The sequence below is a fragment of the Mustela nigripes genome, chromosome 1 (genome assembly GCF_022355385.1).
Source record: "Mustela nigripes isolate SB6536 chromosome 1, MUSNIG.SB6536, whole genome shotgun sequence".
Lineage (NCBI taxonomy): Eukaryota > Metazoa > Chordata > Mammalia > Carnivora > Mustelidae > Mustela > Mustela nigripes.
In genome coordinates this window covers 175,701,974-175,722,666 of record NC_081557.1, presented here as the reverse complement: position 1 = coordinate 175,722,666, position 20,693 = coordinate 175,701,974, and positions in this window count along the sequence as shown.

The following is a 20,693-nucleotide window of genomic DNA, read 5'->3' as shown; positions in this document are numbered from 1 at the left end:
AGATAGACCCAAGATAAATGAAAACATATGTTCATACAAAAATCTTGTACAAAAATGTGCCTAGTAGCATTACTCATAATTCCTAAAAAGGGGAAACAACTCAAATGTCCATCAGCTGATGAATAGGTAAGTAAACTGTTATACATATATTCATACAATGAAACATTATCATCAATAAAAAGAAATTCATCAGTAAAAGGAAATGAAGTATTGATACATGCTGTGCCCATTTTACATGCCTACCAGAGTGTAGGAGGATTCCAATTTCTCCATATGCTTAAAAATAATTGCTATTATCTCTGTGAAATGTTATGTGGTTTTAATTTTCACTTCTCTAATGGCTAATGATGCTAAGAATCTGTTCATGTGCTTTTTGGCCATTTGTATATCTTCTTTAGATACATATCTATTCAGAATTTTTTACACATTGTTAAATTGTATTGCCTTCCTGTAGAGTTCTATAAGAGTTCTTTATGTATTTTGTACACTAGTCCCTTAACAGAACTATGATTTGCAAGTAATTTCTCAAATTCAGTGGGTTGTCATTTCCCATTCTGGATAGTGTCCCTTGAATTCGATCCAGACTTCCTTTCCCCAGCACGAAACCACCCTATGAGCAACCTGGCCTGAGGGCAATCAGAGTCCCAGCACTCTGGGCCCGCCACACTTGGGGTAGAGCCTCCATTTCATGCATAAAGAGGGAATGAAAGAAAAGAGCCCATAGTCTCTTGGGTACATTCTTTCAGAATTTTGCCTCTTCATCTTGGTGTCAGAGGGAATGAGAAATGCTGGTGGCCTGCTCCTCTGGGTGAGCTGCTGTGTCCCTTGGGTGGAGCTGAAAACACCCAAAGACTTACCTATTTGGTCACACCCACCTGGAGGGGCATGAGTACGAAAGCGGTAGGTCATGGCTCAAGTGCCACAAACACTCTTTTTCCTAGGATTTGGCACATTTTTTTTTCAATTAAGTGTTTCTTCATTTGCTGTATTTACTTAGGACAATTTTGAGAGAATTAATTGGTTGTTTTTTATAGTTTTTACCAATTATAATTGTTTCCTTGGGGACAGATCACAGGGTTCCTGATGCCACCATTTATGAAGCGGAACTCTACTAGTTTACTTTTAAAGAGGATTAAAAAAAAATGTTTTAAAGAAGATAACAACCAGAGTGCCTGGGTGGCTCCATTGGTTGGCGTCTGGCTCTTGATTTTGGCTCAGGTCATGATCTCAGGGTCCTGAGATCAGCCCACAGTGGGCTCTGTGATGGTCGTGGAGCCTGCTTAAGATTCTCTCTCTCCCTCTCCCTCCGTTCCTTCCCACCCCCTCTCTCTTTCTAATTAACAAATAAACAAATAACAATCCTTTACCTTTAATTTGGCTATTCTAGCTGTTGGATCTGAATCACAGAATGTTACATTTAGAAGGAACTTCTGCAATTATCTGTTACAGTTACCTCATTTTAATAGATAAAAGACTTTGTTAAGGTTCACATAGGTACACAATGCCAGAAGGAATACAGGATCTGTTGCCACTTGATTTACACATTTTTAATGCCACCTTGAAAAGGAAGACTTTATATAATCCACTTTCTAAGCCCAGGCAGGAAAGAACAGCATTATCATTGCCTTCTTTACATGTGTATTATACCTTCACCATGTGCAGCACCATTTGTTTATTTGCACAGAGTGTTATGTGCTGTGAAGACAGAAATGCAAGGGAGTGTCCAGGATGAGCAGGAGAATAGGGAGGAGGTGGCTGGGGTGACTGCTGCTGACAAAAATGTCAGCAGCATATCTGATATTTTTTGGATGGTCATTTTGGACAGACAAGGTAGTAATCCCTTTCTACTAAGGACATGAAGGAAATTATTTTAGGCACTGATTTTAGTCCCCCTTTTTTTTTTTTAACAGATTTCAGTCATGTGTCACTCTTTCCACAATCAATGTCTACTTAGTGATTTCAACATGTTTTGTACTAAAGATCTTTTTTTTTAAGTGTTTGTAAGACTTTATTTATTTGACAGAGAGATCACAAGTAGGCAGAGAAGCAGGCAGAGAGAGAGGAGGAAGCAGGCTCCCTGCTGAGCAGAAAGCCCGATGCAGGGCTCGATCCCAGGACCCTGAGACCATGATCTGAGCCAAAGGCAAAGGCTTAACCCACTGAGCCACGCAGGCACCCCCTAAAGATCTTTTCTGATCCACAAAAGAAATCCTAGGTTTGACTTGTAGCATGAGGGTACTTATAAATGCAAGCACAACTGATATGCTGGGGATTTAAATATGCCTATAATTGAATGTTAATTGTTAAAGGTAGTAAGTAATATCATTTATAGGAGTTAATTTGCTGGCTACAGATAACTATACATTTTAAAAACTCACCAAACTTCCAACAATTTCATCAGCCCTCTCTTAATGGTCTGATATATATTTTCCCATTTCTACCTCTGAGCTAAAAGAACACAAGCACATGCCTACAGATGAAAAAAGCCATAGAATCTTTCCATCCTCCCAATCTCTGCCTCCCTCAGCTAGGCAAAATGCCCACATGCCTGACTTTGAGGTCAAGTTGCAACACATATTTATGTAAAATATCTCCTTGAGGCTAGCAGTTTTAATATATTATTTCCAGTTTTGAATTACTGCTGAGTTTTGTTTTATTTGATCCTTGATGCAATGTTTGAAAAGATACAATCAAGAAGCAACTAAAATGTAATATAAAAGTGGTAGAATGGGGTAAGATAAAATAATGACAAAGTGCACTTAAAGGAAATGCATTATTTGAGGAGAAAATTGGAAATGAAAAATATAAAAACATAAGGAGGGAGAAAACGATTAAAAGCAAAGCAGACAACAGAAGTGAGAAAAGCTGGAAAAGATGGAAAAGCCAACAAAATAATTGGAAAGGTATAAGCCTGTCAATAGTATAATTTCAACTGTTTAATTGTACACTCCCCTGTGCTCATATTTCTAATCCTGTGAATCATCATTGTCACTGTTATTCCTGTCTGTGTCTTTTTGGCTAGAACATAAAGACTGGAAGGATATAAGCAACAAAGAATGCCTTCTGGATAACTTTGTGTTATCATTCCAAACTTCAAAATAACATCCAATGCTGCCTGAAAGCAAAAACTTCTGTAGATAAATAAATGATGTAATATGTTTAGTATTAGGCTACATATTAAACACATAGGAAGGAATTTTCTTTATAAAATATTTAGGTTGGAGTAATTGTCTCCTTCTCTCTGAACCAATTCTGAGTTATGTCAAGGCATGGATTTGTTCTTGAATCAAAGGAGTATCTTTGGACAGTAAAGTATAAATACTAATAAAATCTAGATAGATGCCTGAGAGACTCACCTGTAAACAAAATAAAGGATGTCTGTGGTACGATCTGAGATTCCTTTTTGCATCTAAGATAATGTTCCTGCAAAGTTCTAAGAATAACAATATTCTTGCTGTATCTTTCAAATAAAAGGTCTCTGGATATGTGAAAAGCTACTGAACTATTTCCCCAAAGTGTATCCTGGTAACAGGTCAACAGAGTTTGGTCATCTGGTTTTCCTACCTACAACGCATTGGAGGACACAAATGAGAAAGCAGGAAATAACACCTCAGACAGACACAACTGCTCAGGGATAAGTGACAGGTGACAATGAGAGACATGAGAGAAGACTCTCTCAGAAACTAAACATGGGGTCAAATTAAAATAAAAAAGTATGGAACTCTGGGCACAGTGAAAGACAGTTAATCATTTATAGATAGCCAGATGATAGAGATGATAGATAGATGAATGAATACATCAAGAAAGAAAGAGAGAGAGAAAGAAAGAAAGAAAAGGCAAGGGAGGGGAGAAGAGGGGAGAGGGAAGGGGAAAGGGGAAAGGGGTTAAGGGGAACAGGAAAGAGAAAGAGAAGAGGGAGGAAGGAAGGGAGGAAAGGAATGGAGAAGGGAGGGAGGAAGAAAAGAAGGAAGTGGGGGAGGAAGGATGCAAGACAGGGAGAGAGAGCGAGGAAGGGAGGGTGGGAAAGAACAAGGGACAGAGGAAGTGGCCTCTGGAAATAGGTTTGTGTATCCCCGTGGAATGAGGAAGTTCAAGTAGCTCCCCATGGAGTGACTGGCCTATCAACTCTAACTACCTTTGCTGCTTCAAATCCTAAACTATTGCCTGTAGCTTCAATATCTTCCGAATTTTAAACTGTTTGTTTTAACTGTTTGTTAATTCTAAACTTGCATAGTAGAGATTTGAGAAACCAACCTAATTTAGTTCTGTTCTCAGCTTTCCATGAGGATTTAGTCTTATGTTCCACTTGTACCCGTGTTCGGGATCTAGATCCTAGGAGACCTGCCTCGTTCTCCAGTTTTCCTGGGTGTTTGATCCCTTTTTGTGGCTAAATCTCTATTCTTTCTGGCCAGAACTCCCTTGTTGCCACAGTCTCATCTACCTGGACTTCAAACGACTGCTTCCTGCCAGGTTACCTCAATGTGGCTTCTGTATCATTAGCAGGCTGTTTACTGTGGCTCATCACTGATTCCCCCTGTCCCCTTGCTCAGCCTTCTCCCACTACTGGCAACAATACCCATTCTACTGCCGGGGGCGTGTCTGACTTTAGATCTCTTGCCATCCCATCCGGCCAACACCCAGACCTGCCATCCTTGAAACACAGAGAAGAGCTCAAGATCTGCTAATTTCCAATTTCTAGAAGGCAAGGATAGTAGAAAGCTTTGTCATAACCTATCATTAACAACTATTAAAGAAAAGGTAAGGATCTTCACTGAGCACATTTCCAGATGTCTGGAAAAAACATTCATGTAGAAAAATTCATTTTTTAACAATGTAAGTACAAGTAAATAGATTCACTTGATCATTATTACATTTTGCACAAATATATTGAAAATAAGTACTTAAAGTATCACTTTCATATCAGTACCATGCTAGGTACAGGGACATTAAAGGCCTCTTACACCTCAAGGGCTCTGGCCTGACCAGGGACCCAGGGAGGAGGAGTTTCTGCTTACAGAAATGGTAAGAATATTACCTGAAGCAAAAAGTCTCACTGTTCACATTATCTCTTGGACCTAACCCAACATTTATGTGAAAGAGGTTTATACCATGTATCAGCCGGTCTAGATACTTCTCCATATTAAGCATTTTCTCTTTTCTGTGTTTTCACAAAGTCCTCACAGGAGAAGTCCAGCAATCAGGTCATCCTGCCACTAATAGCTACACCATTAGGCTGTGCTCGGGTTTAAGGGATTGGACAAAATCTTCATGGTAACTGCACCTCTGAGGCTGCCCAAACTGGTCTATATCCTGCACAGTGGCTTACTTCAAGTTGTGAGCACCTTTGTATTGTTAGAGCAACATGCCTTGTCAAGAAGTCAGCAACAGACAAAAGCCAGTGATCCTATATATCCCTTTTGCATTGCTCTCCATTCTAATGTTCAAAACAACACATTCCTCAGTGAAAAAAAGATAATTCAAGCATGTTTTATGATCAAATCTTTTATTGAGAGGAAAATTCATTACAAAGCCACTAACAGAGTATCAAGAAGTTTCCCCCACATTTGGAAAGAAATTCATCAAAGAAAAATTTGTCCTCTTATTTTTTCTTTGTTTGTTTATATTGGTCATCTTTATTTTATTGCTCTATTCACCTGATTGGAGGGTCACCAATAAATCTCAATTTTGTTCAGAGGTAGCATTATGACTGAGAAAATTGAGGAGTAAGGTCCATATCATATGATCAAGGCAACCCATTTATCAAAACCATTCTGACAGAGAAAAGAAAGTGAACTACATTGTGCTATTAATCACGGCATCAAGTATAAATAAAGCCAGGGCCAATGCAGTTATTCTTGAATTGCTCTCAAAGGGAAAAACCGAGTGAATTAAATAACCTAAACTGATCATATTAAATGCAGTGATGCAGGCAAATATTCTCCATGTCTTATAAATAAGTTTTACAAATTTGTAAACACTTCCCCTTGAGCTATTCCTCATGAGTATTAATTTACTATGTGTGTTTTAACTCGCTTCCTTGTGTCCTTATGACATAGTAATGAGGATGCTTAAACACCAGACAGAGGCAGAACATGAAACACCAAACTGCTATCGCCTTCACTGATGAGACATAGAATTATCACTCAATCAACTAATTAATGAGTTGATAGAGTCCGTGTGGACTTGATGCCAGGCACCATGACATAATAGGAATTATGTTATCAGCAAGACAGAATTTTGCCTTTAGAAGGAGAGTTTTGCTTCTGTTTGAAATGTCTTTGACCGCAATGGTGGATTTTTAATTCTGCCCAACTTGCCTTCTGTTCTATGAAGACAAATATCAATGTCAACAAGAAGACCTGTTTTAGCTAAGATGAAGTGTATCGATTGGCCAAGTGTAAGTAGTATTCTAAGATTCTCTTCTTATACTGAATTTTAGAAACTCTAAGCCGATATTTTTAGTTTATATTATGAATTATGTGTTATGAATGCTTCACATTCATATTCTCAAATTTAATGAAATGAGTTAATATATACAAAATTGCTTCATAAACTCTAAAGCTTTGCAGTTAAAATGTGTCTTTGTAATGTTGATTTTCATAAGAAAGAAAAAATAGAATGGAGTTATACTTGGTTAGTCATTACTGACAGTCATTCAGTCATTACATTATAAGCAGTCAGATTTATAAGCAGCTTTGTAAGAATAAACATGCTTAAGGGCTCTGTTGGAAGAGGGACAAGTCCTTCCAGTTGTCTAACATCTGCAAAGACCCACTAGGAACTCTGGAAACCAAGTATTAATGGTAGAGCCATCCCATCAACATGTGAGTACTCACCTCTGGGTTTTTACTTAAGAAACAAATAAACTTTTACCTAATTTGAATATCTGTATATTTGAGTTCCTTTATCATAGCAGCTTAGCCACTCTCTTAACTAATACAATTTCTAATCTGCTACTTATTTATTTAAATATGTTTATTATGGTGCAGCCACACTGGAAAACAGTATGAAGGTTTCTCAAAAAGCTAAAAATAGAACTACGCTACCATCCAGCAACTGTATTACTTGGTATTTACCCAAAAGATACAAAAATACAGATTCAAAGGGATACAGATTCAAAGAGATACATGCAACCCAATGTTTACAGCAGCATTATCAACAACAGCTAAATTATGGAAAGAACCCAAATGTCCATCAGCTGATGGAGAGATGAAGAAGAGGTGATATGTGTACACACACACACAGGAATATTACTGAGTCATCAAAAATAATGAAACCCTGCCATCCGCAATACGTGGATGAGTTAGAGTGTATCATGCTAAGAAAAATAATTCAGTCGGAGAAAGACAAATACTGTATAACCGAAGACAACTTACTCATATGTAGAATTTAGGAAACAAAACTGATGAATATATGGCAAGGGAAAAAAAAAGAGAGAGAGAAAGAGGGAAACAAACCCTAAGAGACTCCTAATGACAGAGGAAAAAAACCTGAGGGTTGATGGAGGAAAGTGGGTGGAGGATGGGCTAAATGGGTGATGGGTATTAAGGAGGGCACTTGTTATGATGAGCACTGAGTGTTGTACGTAAGTGATGAATCACTGAATTCTACTCCTGAAACCAATACTGCACAGTATGTTAACTAACTTGAATTTAAATAAAAAATTGAAAAGAATAAAACAAATATTTATTCTCAAAAAATATATAATGTTGTCTTATAGTTTTTGAAATACATGAATTGTACCATAGACATCATTCTATTTTCATCTGTTTACCCAAACAACAGTTCAGTGAACATTTTTGCATAGTCTTAGTGTGTACCTTTCCAAGAGTTTTGATTTTTTCAGTTTATGCTAAAGAAGCAATTGCAAGATGTATATGTACATGCTTCACTAAGTAATTGCCAAATTACTCTGCAAAATCTCTTTATCAGTTTTTACTGCACCAGCCAACACCCTTGGCAGTACTTAATATTATTCAACTTCATAATATTTTTGCCAATCTGGTTGATGGAGGTTGATATTGGTAGTTGTTTTATATTCACCTTATTCTTGCTTATTTGGGTTTTTATGCTATTATTCTTTCTCTATCTTCTTGAAATAACAATTTATCTCATTTTTTTCAATTTCTGTTGGTAGTTGAAAGATGTATAAAATGCATCATTCCCCCCCCCGCCAGGTACTGCATTAACTAATTTTCAAAGATTTTAACATGCATTGTTTACCTGGTCATTAAGTATTAAAAATTAATAATTTACCCATTGAGTTCCTCTTTAACCAGTTATTCAGTGTCTTTCTCTTTTTTTTAGTATGTTTATAGTCACAGGATTTTAGTAGCTAGATATTTATTACTGATTTCTAATCATTCTACATTTTGGTAGGGAATTAGTATGTAAATATTGATACTTTAAAAATTATTGGAGCTTTTCTAGGGAACAAGCATATTGTAAATGTTTGTAAATATTCTATACATGTTTGGAATGAACATGACTTTGATATTTGTTGAATAAAAAGATAAATTTATATGTACCCAGTATGCACACAGATATATACATAAGCTTATTGATTTTGCTATTGAATTTTCTGTAACTTTACATATATTTATTTGCTTGATATATCATTTTCTGAATGAGTCCTCTAAACACTTCCCAGCTCTTATTCATAACATATCCTGCATGAACCATTCTCCCCATTCCAAATGGAATCAAACAATACCTTCCAAAAACTAGAAGCTAAACTTATACTCAAGGCTATGTTTCTTCTAGTTCATGTAATTTTTTTTTGCCAATACTCTAAAATATTGTGTATGATATATGCCTAAGGATTTATTTTTATTTTTTATTTTTTTATTGTGTTATGTTAGTCACCATACAGTACATCATAAGTTTTTGATGTAGTGTTCCATGATTCACTGTTTGCATATAACACCCAGTGCTCCATGCAATCCATGCCCTTCTTAATTAATACACTCTTCCCTCCCTCCCTTCTAAAACCTTCCCTTTGTTTCCTGGAGTCCATAGTCTTTCATGGTTCATCTCCCACTCTGAATTCTCCCCCTTCATTCTTCCCTTCTTGTAATATGTCCTCCATGCTATTCCTTATGTTCTGCAAATAAGTGAAACTGTATGATAACTGACTTTCTTGGTTTGACTTATTTCACTTACCTAAGGATTTATTTAACTGTCCCTTTGGGGAGATGGGAATTCAGCTTTTGCATTACTACCACCATTTCCTAATAAAAGAAATTTTAAATGTATCATTTAATTATGAAATATACCCTGGGAAGACCCAATTACTATGAAATAAAATAACACCTTCAGATTGAAAAACATTATTATGCACTTTAATAAGAAAGAGTTGAAAAAGGAAAAATAATTAGATGATACATTAAAATGTCTTCCTATTGATTTCTTTTTTCATTTTCGGACCAATTCTCTATAAATTATGGCAACTTCACGGTAAAGAAACTTTAATTAAAATGCCAAGTGCAAAAAGACAGGATTTGGCTGACATATGTAAATGCAAATAAAAAAGACTGTAGGGAAAGTGAGACTTCATCGAAGGTGACATGACTGTAGAAAGATGTGCTGAGAAAGCACCTCAGCAGAACAAGCAATTTGGGGCAGTGCCATAAGCTACAGGCACCTCAGAAAAAATACACTGAAAATGTAATTGAGAACGGCTTGGGTAATTAGACCCCAGAATGGCATCAATCTTTAAAACTGCAAAGGCAGAGGAAAAAAAACTGACAATCAATAAAAAACAGAGATAATGCAAAAAATAACAACAAACACACATATAAGGAGAGGCACACCTTGCTTTAACTTCTGGGTAAACAGCATTATAAAAGTCTGTTTTTTAAGTTAAATGTACACAGATGTAGATTCATACACATTTGTGTGCTCCTCTGTGTGTGTATGCAAATGAAACAGATATGCTAGCACAACATAAGCTGTCGCAAAGTGTTGTTCTGCAGCCTTCAAATTTTGTAAAGATATTCTAAAGGAATGTCTCCTCTACACCAGAAGTTGGGATGGGGAATCAGGACAAAAAGACTTTACAGTGTAAGAACTCTTCCAAAAGAAAAGAAGTCATCCTTGTTAGTAGTTCTTTCCCCCCTAACTAATGAAGTCTTGTTAAAGCCAAAGAGAGAAAAGTGAAACTGTTGTTTTCAAAAATAACATGGAAGCTATTAAATGCAAAAAAAAACCAATCAGCAACAGAAGGAAGACTCAAAAAAAGAGGTGCTTTTCCATCCAGTTTGCCTAAATGGCACCTACTTTAGAGACTAAATAACTCTCAGTTTCTATGTCAGAAAACAATCAAGTCAAATATAATTATATAACCTAAAGGCTTGTCAAACACAGACTACTGGAGAATACCACATCTTTGACTATGCTTTCCACTTGACATCTCCCACTTATCACCTTTATATTTCCTTTCTCAGACCTGGGTATATTTGAACAACAATTAAAGGTCAGATTCTAAAGGTGGCATTGCCCAAGGCTAAGCATATAGTATAATAACAGTCACTGGGGCAGTACAATAAATAAATTATGTACATATCTAAAACTAGAAGTAGCATAAATTCCCTTAATGAAATTGTCATTCCTCCCTCTTTCAAGTGCAAGATTATCTATACCATCTACTCTATCAATACACTCATTCAAAAACTATCTATCAAACTCTTACTATGTTTCAGGTACTATGATAAGTTCAGGGGATAGAGCAACGAAAAAACAAAACCAAAAGTCCCAGCCCTTATGGAATTTATACTCTATTCTAGTGTTAGACAGACAATAAGTAAGGAAAATAAGACAAAGCATCCAGTACATTAAATGATGATGATTGCTAGAGAAAAATTTAAAACAAAGGATGGAGAGGGAGGAGGAGTCAAGATGGCAGAGAAGTAGCAGGCTGAGACTACTTCAGATAGCAGGAGATCAGCTAGATAGCTTATCTAAAGATTGCAAACACCTACAAACCCAAAGGCAGATCAAAGAGAAGAAGAACAGCAATTCTAGAAACAGAAAATCAACCACTTTCTGAAAGGTAGGACTGGCGGAGAAGTGAATCCAAGGTGACGGGAAGATAGACCCTGAGGGGAAGGGCGGGCTCCCGGCAAGTGGCGGAGCAACGGAGCACTAAATCAGGACTTTTAAAAGTCTGTTCCACTGAGGGACATCGCTCCAGAGGCTAAACCTGGGCGAAGCCATGCGAGGTCGGCGTGGCCTCAGGTCCCGCAGGGTCAGAGAAGGATCAGGAGTGTCTGAGTGTCACAGAGCTTACTGGTATTAGAACGGGGAAGCCGGCTACAGAGACAGAGCCGACAGTGAGCTCACAGCTCAGGGGTACCTTGAACTAGTTGCAGGACTGGTGAGCTCAGAGCGCGGCAGGAGGCCATGGAGACGGGAGTAATTGGGTGCTGTTCTCTGAGGGCACACTGAGGAGTGGGGCCCCGGGCTCTCGGCTCCTCCAGGCCGGAGACCAGGAGGCCACCATTTGTATTCCTGTCCTCTGGAACTCTACAGAAAGCACTCAGTGAACAAAAGCTCCTGAAAGCAAACCGAAGCGGATTACTCAGCCCGGCCCCTGGTAAGGGTGGTGCAATTCCGCCTGGGGCAAAGACGTTTGAGAATCACTACAACAGCGCCCCCCCCCAGAAGATCAACAAGAAATCCAGCCAAGACCAAGTTCACCTACCAAGTAGTGCAGTTTCAAAACCAAAGAGAGCAGCAGAATTTCAGAAAAAGAAAGCAAAGCATGGAACTCATGGCGTTCTCCCCATGATTCTTTAGTCCCGTAGTTAACTTAATTTTTTTTTCTTTTTAAATTTTTTTTCTCTTCTTCTGATAAATTTTTATTAACTTTTACCCTTTTAATTTTTAACGTTTTTTAACTAGTTTATCTAATATATATTTTCTTTTTAAACTTTTTAATTTTTTTAATTGCTTCTTTTCTTCCTTTTTTTTTTTTTTTTCTTTCTGAACCTCTTTTTATCCCCTTTCTCCCCCCTCACGATTTGGGATCTCTTCTGATTTGGTTAAAGGATATTTTCCTGGGGTTGCTGCCACCCTTTTAGTATTTTACTTGCTCCTTCATTTACTCTTATCTGGACAAAATGACAAGGCAGAAAAATTCACCACAAAAAAAAAGAACAAGAGGCAGTATCGAAGGCTAGGGACCTAATCAATAGAGACATTGGTAATATGTCAGATCTAGAGTTCAGAATGAAGATTCTCAAGGTTCTAGCCGGGCTCAAAAAAGGCATGGAAGATATTAGAGAAACCCTCTAGGGAGATATAAAAGCCCTTTCTGGAGAAATAAAAGAACTTAAATCTAAACAAGTTGAAATCAAAAAAGCTATTAATGAGGTGCAATCAAAAATGGAGGCTCTCACTGCTAGGATAAATGAGGCAGAAGAAAGAATTAGTGATATAGAAGACCAAATGACAGAGAATAAAGAAGCTGAGCAAAAGAGGGACAAACAGCTACTGGACAACGAGGGGAGAATTCAGGAGATAAGTGACACCATAAGATGAAACAACATTAGAATAATTGGGATTCTAGAATAAGAAGAAAGAGAGAAGGGAGCAGAAGGTATATTGGAGAGAATTATTGGAGAAATTTCCCGAATATGGCAAAGGGAACAAGCATCAAAATTCAGGAGGTGCAGAGAACCACCCTCAAAATCAGTAAGAATAGGTCCACACCCCATCACCTAATAGTAAAATTTAAATCTTAGTGACAAAGAGAAAATCCTGAAAGCAGCCCGGGGAAGAAGTCTGTAACATACAATGGTAAAAATACTAAATTGGCAGTGGACTTATCCACAGAGACCTGGCAGGCCAGAAAGAGCTGGCATGATATATTATTCAGAGCACTAAACAAGAAAAACATGCAGTCAAGAATACTATATCCAGCTAGGTTATCATTGAAAATAGAAGGAGAGATTAAAAGCCTCCAGGACAAATAAAAACTGAAAGAATTTGCAAGCACCAAACCAGCTCTACAGGAAATATTGAAAGGGGTTCTCTAAGCAAAGAGAGAGCCTAAAAGTAGTAGATCAGAAAGGAACAGAGATAATATATAGTAACAGTCACCTTACAGGCAATACAATGGCACTAAATTCATATGTCTCAATAGTTACCCTAAATGGGCTAAATGCCCCAATCAAAAGACACAGGGTATCAGAATGGATAAAAAAACAAAACCCATCTATATGTTGCCTACAGGAAACTCATTTTAAACCCGAAGACACCTCCAGATTAAAAGTGAGGGGGTGGAAAACAATTTACCATGATAATGCACATCAGAAGAAAGCAGGAGTGGCAATCCTTATATCAGATCAATTAGATTTTAAGCCAAAGACTACAGTAAGAGATGAGGAAGGACACTATATCATATTCAAAGGCTCTGTCCAACAAGAAGATCTAACAATTTTAAATATCTATGCCCCCAACGTGGGAGCAGCCAACTATATAAACCAATTAATAACAAAATCAAAGAAACACATCAACAATAATACAATAATAGTAGGGGGCTTTAACACCCCCCTCACTGAAATGGACAGATCATCCAAGCAAAAGATCAACAAGGAAATAAAGGCCTTAAATGGCATACTGGACCAGATGGACATCACAGATATATTCAGAACATTTCATCCCAAAGCAACAGAATACACATTCTTCTCTAGTGCACATGGAACATTCTCCAGAATAGATCACATTCTGGGTCCTAAATCAGGTCTCAACCGGTATCAAAAGATTGGGATCATTCCTTGCATATTTTAAGACCACAGTGCTCTGAAGCTGGAATTCAATCATAAGAGGAAATTATGAAAGAACCCAAATACATGGAGACTAAACAGCATCCTTCTAAAGAATGAAGGGGTCAACCAGGGAATTAAAGAAGAATTGAAAAAATTCATGGAAACAAATGATAATGAAAACACAATGGTTCAAAATCTGTGGGACACAACAAAGGCAGTCCTGAGAGGAAAATATATAGTGGTACAAGTCTTTTGCAAGAAACAAGAAAGGTCTCAGGTACACAACCTAACCCAACACCTAAAGGAGCTGGAGAAAGAACAAGAAACTCTAAACCTAGCAGGAGAAGAGAAATCATAAAGATCAGAGCAGAAATCAATGAAATAGAAACCAAACCAAACCAAAACAAAACAAAACAAAAAAAACAATAGAACAAATCAGTGAAACTAGGAGCTGGTTCTTTAAAAGAATTAATAAGATTGATAAACCCCTAGCCAGACTTATCAAAAAGAAAAGAGAAAGGGCCCAAATAAATAAAATCATGAATGAAAGAGGAGAGATCACAACTAACACCAAATAAATACAAACAATTATAATATCATACTATGAGCAACTCTACGCCAACAAATGTGACAATATGGAAGAAATGGATGCATTTCTAGAGACATATAAACTACCACAACTAAACCAGGAAGAAATAGAAAGCCTGAACAGACCCATAACCAGTAAGGAGATTGAAACAGTCATCAAAAATCTCCAAACAAACAAAAGCCCAGGGCCAGATGGCTTCCCAGGAGAATTCTACCAAACATTTAAAGAAGAACTAATTCCTATTCTCCTGAAACTATTCCAAAAAACAGAAATGGAAGGAAAACTTCCAAACTCATTTTATGAGGCCAGCATCACCTTGATCCCAAAACCAGATAAGGATCCCCTCAAAAAAGAGAACTATACACCAATATCCTTGATGAACACAGATGCGAAAATTCTCACCAAAATACTAGCCAATAGGATTCAACAGTACATTAAAAGGATCATTCACCACGACCAAGTGGAATTTATTACAGGGCTGCAATGTTGGTTCAACATCTGCAAATCAATCAATGTGATACAACACATTAATAAAAGAAAGAACAAGAACCATATGATACTCTCAATAGATGCTGAAAAAGCATTTGACAAAGTACAGCATCCCTTCCTGATCAAAACTCTTCAAAGTGTAGGGATAGAGGGCACATACCTCAATATTATCAAAGCCATCTATGAAAACCCCATGGCAAATATCATTCTCAATGGAGAAAAACTGAAAGCTTTTCCACTAAGGTCAGAATCATGGCAGTGATGTCCATTATCACCACTGCTATTCAACATAGTACTAGAAGTCCTAGCATCAGCAATCAGACGACAAAAGGAAATTAAAGGCATCCAAATCGGCAAAGAAGAAGTCAAACAATTACTCTTTGTAGATGATATGATACTATATGTGGAAAACCCCAAAGACTCCACTCCAAAGCTGCTAGAACTTATACAGGAATTCAGTAATGTGTCAGAATATAAAATCAAATGCACAGAAATCAGTTGCATTTCTCTACACCAACAAGACAGAAGAAAGAGAAATTAAGGAGTCAATTCCATTTTCAATTGCACCCAAAACCATAAGATACCTAGGAATAAACCTAACTGAAGAGGCAAAGAATCTATACTCAGAAAACTATAAAGTACTCATAAAAGAAATTGAGGAAGACACAAAGAAATGGAAAAATGTTCCATGCTCATGGGTTGGAAGAATAAATATTGTGAAAATGTCTATGCTATGTAAATCAATCTACACATTTAATGCAATTCCTATCAAAGTACCATCCATCTTTTTCAAAGAAATGGAAGAAATAATCCTAAAATTTATATGGAACAAGAAAAGACCTCGAATAGCCAAAGGAATATTGAAAAAGAAAGCCAAAATTGGTGGCATTACAATTCTGGACTTCAAGCTCTATTACAAAGCTGCCATCATCAAGACAGCATGGTACTGGCACAAAAACAGACACATAGATCAATAGAACAGAATAGAGAGCCCAGAAATAGACCCTCAACTCTATGGTCAACGAATCTTCAACAAAGCAGGAAAGAATGTCCAATGGAAAAAAGAGAGCCTCTTCAATAAATGGTGTTGGGAAAATTGGACAGCCACATGCAGAAAAATAAAATTGGACCATTTCCTTACACCACACACGAAAATAGACTCAACATGGATGAAGAACCTCAATGTGAGAAAGGAATCCATCAAAATCCTTGAGGAGAACACAGGCAGAAACCTCTTCGACCTCAGCTGCAGCAACTTCTTCCTAGGAACATCCCTAAAGGCAAGGGAAGCAAGGGCAAAAATGAACTATTGGGATTTTATCAAGATCAAAAGCTTTTGCACAGCAAAAGAAACAGTTAACAAAACCAAAAGACAACTGACAGAATGGGAGAAGGTATTTGCAAATGACATATCAGATAAAAGGCTAGTGTCCAAAATCTATAAAGAACTTAGCAAACTCAACACCCAAAGAACAAATAATCCAATCAAGAAATGGGCAGAGGACATGAACAGACATTTCTGCAAAGAAGACATCCAGATGGCCAATAGACACATAAAAAAGTGCTCCATATCACTCGGCATCAGGGAAATACAAATCAAAACCACAAGCAGAGAAAGACAACTATCATATGATCTTCCTGATATGAGGAAGTGGTGATGCAACATGGGGGCTTAAGTGGGTAGAAGAAGAATCAATGAAACAAGATGGAATTGGGAGGGAGACAAACCATAAGTGACTCTCAATCTCACAAAACAAACTGAGGGTTGCTAGGGGGAGGGGGGTTGGGAGAAGGGGGTGGGATTATGGACAATGGGGAGGGTGTGTGCTTTGGTGAGTGCTGTGAAGTGTATAAACCTGGCGATTCACAGACCTGTACCCCTGGGGATAAAAATATATTATATGTTTATAAGTAAAAAATAAAAAATTAAAAACAAAAAACAAACAACAAAGGATGGAGGTCGGCAATAAGGTGACAGTAGATATTTAACAGTAGGAATGTTTAGGATGTAAAACATAATTGGCAAAATAAAAAACAAAAAATTGAACAGACTAAGTAAAAGAATGGATGTTTAAAGAATGAGCTAATGAGTTAAAATAGAGGATTAAGAAATTTTCTCATCAAATGGTAGAAAAGGACAAAAGAATGAAAATGTGATAGTTACATGTAGGACAGAGATAGATATGCTTATATCTGCATAATGATGTCCTAGAAGGAGGATAATTACTTGAAAAAAGGAGGAAATATTGGGAAAAATAATGAAGAAAAACTGTCTTCAAAGTGAAGGGTTACAATCCAACAACTTCTCACTACCTCCAATGCTACTATGGTAATCCAAGCTATCACCCCTGGTTGGATAACTGTAGTAGCCTCCTAATAGCCAAATGGCCTCCTAACAGCTCCCACTCTTTCCCTTCTATAATCTAGTCTAACATAGCAGTTACAGGAGACTTATCAAATTTTAAATCATAACACATCACTCTTCTCTGAAAACCCTAAAACTGTCACTCTGATTAAAAGTCAGAAATTTTACACATAATATCCAGATGTTTGTTCCTAAACCATTCCCCAGTAAAAGTAACCAGGGTCCCTTGGAGAAATGGCTGATTCTAGAACTTGGGGAGGAAACACACAAAATGAACTTGAAGCATTTTGAAGTTCCAGAAATTAAGGAAGTGTTCAAATTAAACACAACCATGGGGGTTTGTCAAAGGGACAGAAGAGCCAATTGAAAGAGTTCTCAATGGCCTAAGTTAAAAAAACATAACGACAAAATGTAACGTAGTATTGAATTATAACCTGAAGTAAAATTAAAAAAAAAAAAACTAGGAGTCTATACCGATATAAATATTTAACCAAACAAATAAAGTAGAAGAAATAAATTTCAGAGGAATCCCACATAATTTGTGCAGACACTTGTCCTCAGGAAAGGTGGAACAGGTGGGACATAACAATAAAATTAGGTGGAACAGAACTCAAACTCTTTAAATGTGGGCTATGCACAGTGACTACCTAGCAGAGTACAGCATGGAAATGGGAGGGAAAAAGAGTAACTTTAAGATAAACCTGATAAGCAGTCCTTCAGCCAGCTGAACAAGACTGAAAGCAATAGTGGTAAGTCACATGGATAGGATGTATCATTAATGTGATATGATAAAAACATAACTTTGTTTCTGTGGTCATCCTCCCAAAAACACAGCCTAAATCTAATCATGAGACAGACATCAGAAAAATTCCAACTGAGGAGCATTGTATAAAACCTCTGACCTGGACTCCTAGAAACTATTTAAGTTACCAAAAACAAGGAAATTTGAAGAAACTATCACAGCCCAGAGAAATCGAAGTTTAAGTGTTGATTAGATGTATTTTGGTAACCAGGAAGGGATCCCAGAACAGAAAAAGAACACTAGGTAAAAACTAACAAAAAAGGAATAAAGTTTGGATTTAGTTCATTTAAAGAACAAATTCTTAAAATGACCTGAAATCCTCTATATGTCCTGGCTTTCCTAGTATTTTCTGGCCACATCTCTTACTATTTCTCCCACTTTGCTCAGTTTAACAGCAATGTTCCCTACTGTTCTTATACTCCAGAATGTGCTGACCTTATGTCTTCTCATAAGTTTTTCTTATTATCAAGAACTCTCTTTCCCATCATCCTGAGACTTATTCTCTCACCTGTTCAAATAGGTTCAAATGAAACCTATTCAATGAAGCCCATCCCGATCACTGTATTTAAATTGTAATCTGGTTCCCCTCCTAAAAAAATCTCAAACTAACCTCAATAATCTGTAACAAACTATATACTCTACTTATTATTATGTTTATTTTAGATCACTACTCCTCAACCTCTTTCTTCTCTTTCAAGGTATAAATTTGACAAGTGAAAAATATGTAGGACCGTTTTGTTTATAGATCTATTTTAAACACTTAGAACAATGACTAGATAGAGTATCTATCTATATAGAACTATTTCACACAGAACTATTTCAGAAAATTTTAAAACATTGCTATGATCTGAAAGTTTGTCTCTCCAAAATTCATATGCTGAATTCATACGTTGAAATCCTAAACCTCAAAGGTAATGGTATTAGTGGATGGGCTCTTGGTGAGATACTTCAGTTATGCGGGCAGAGCCTTCATGAATGGAATTAGTGCCTTATAAAAGAGGCTCCCGGGAGATTCATAGCCCCCTTCCACCATGTGAGGATCCAGGGAGGAGGTGCAAGCCATAAACCAAGAAAAGGGACTTTACCAGAATGTGACCATCCTGGCACTTTGATCTTGGACTTCCCAGCCTCCCAAACTCTGAGGACTAAATTTCTGTTGTTTATAAGCTATCCAGTCTGTGTTTTGTTATAGCAGCCTGAAGAGACTAAGACAAATATCAAACACAGAAGGAAGATTCTAAAAATTTTAAGACCAAAATAGCAAAACAACTACCAAAGAATAAGAATTAGGTTAACATAGGACTCCCTCAAAAGCCACACAGGGTATAAGAATAAGCTGAGGGAATACTTTAACTATTAAATGAAGAGAACCTAGAAATTCCAATTTCATATCCTACAAAGTGTCAGTCAAATATGAAGATAGAATAAAAAATAGTTTCAGACTTTGAAGAGCACAGAGAAAATGGTTTCTGAGGAACTGGACCAATAAGAATAGAAAAAACATCCAAGATATGCTGCAATGCCTAAGGAAAGGTAGTAATAGTGATAAAAATTAATTGGAAAATATTTCACTATCTAAAACAAATAAAAATAACTATGAGGAAAAGGAAAGAAGGAAGGAAGAAAGGAAGGAAAGATGGAAGGCGGATAAAGGAAAAGAGGAAAGGAGTTCTAAATAACCCAGAATTAAAATACTAGATGATACTAACATTACTGAAGTGAGGGGGAGTTCAAGGGATCTAGCAGCATGCCAAGAAGATTTTAATATTCCTCTTTTCCTAGATTCAGATATAAATATAAATGTAGCAGTAACAAAGAAAAAAGGAGAAAATTTTTGTAGGAGAGAGACAAGCTGAAATGAAAAGCAAACAAGTCACAATAAATCCAAAATACCTACAGTCACAATCAAAATAAATAAATGGACTAAACTTCCCAGTTACAAAATAGGAGCTGTTAGATGATTTTTAAAACTCTAGTTACAGTTCAGTTAGAAGAGACTTAAGTGACACCTTAGGACAGAAAAGCTAAAAGTTAAGAAATCTGATAGTAGGTACATACTATTCAAAGCAAAGCTGGTATAATTGTTTTGTTTTCTGACAAATTCAACTTTAAGGAAAAAACTAATATTATAGATAGGAGTGCTTCATGAAAATTAAAAGTCCAGTTTATTAAAAATTATACTAACTATAAGCATACTACACCTAATAAATATAAAATAAAAATTAATAGACTTAGGAAAATTGGCAAATTTGCTAATCAGAAGACAATACTAAAACACAGCTTTTTAAGGAAAAATAGGCACATCAGGATTATAGAATAGGTATCATACAGATAACATTATTTAGACATAGACAACATAATTAAGTTGCAAGTTAATAAAAGTACAAATAAAAATGTCCACATATTTGGAAATGGGAAGAGCATACTTTCTAAGTAACTCTTCCTTCAAAGATAATACAATGAAAACTGCATGATCACAAAAAGACTGTATGTCAAAATTTGAAGCTGCAGCAAAAAAGTATTTAAAGGGAAATTAAATACCTCAAATAATTACAAAATAAACTAACAAATGCTGTAATTAATTAACTAAACATACAAAGTAGATAGAAAAAGTAATAAAGGTAAAAGCAAATATTAGTGAAATAAGAGAGCAAAATGAGTCCTAAAAAGTCTTAAAAT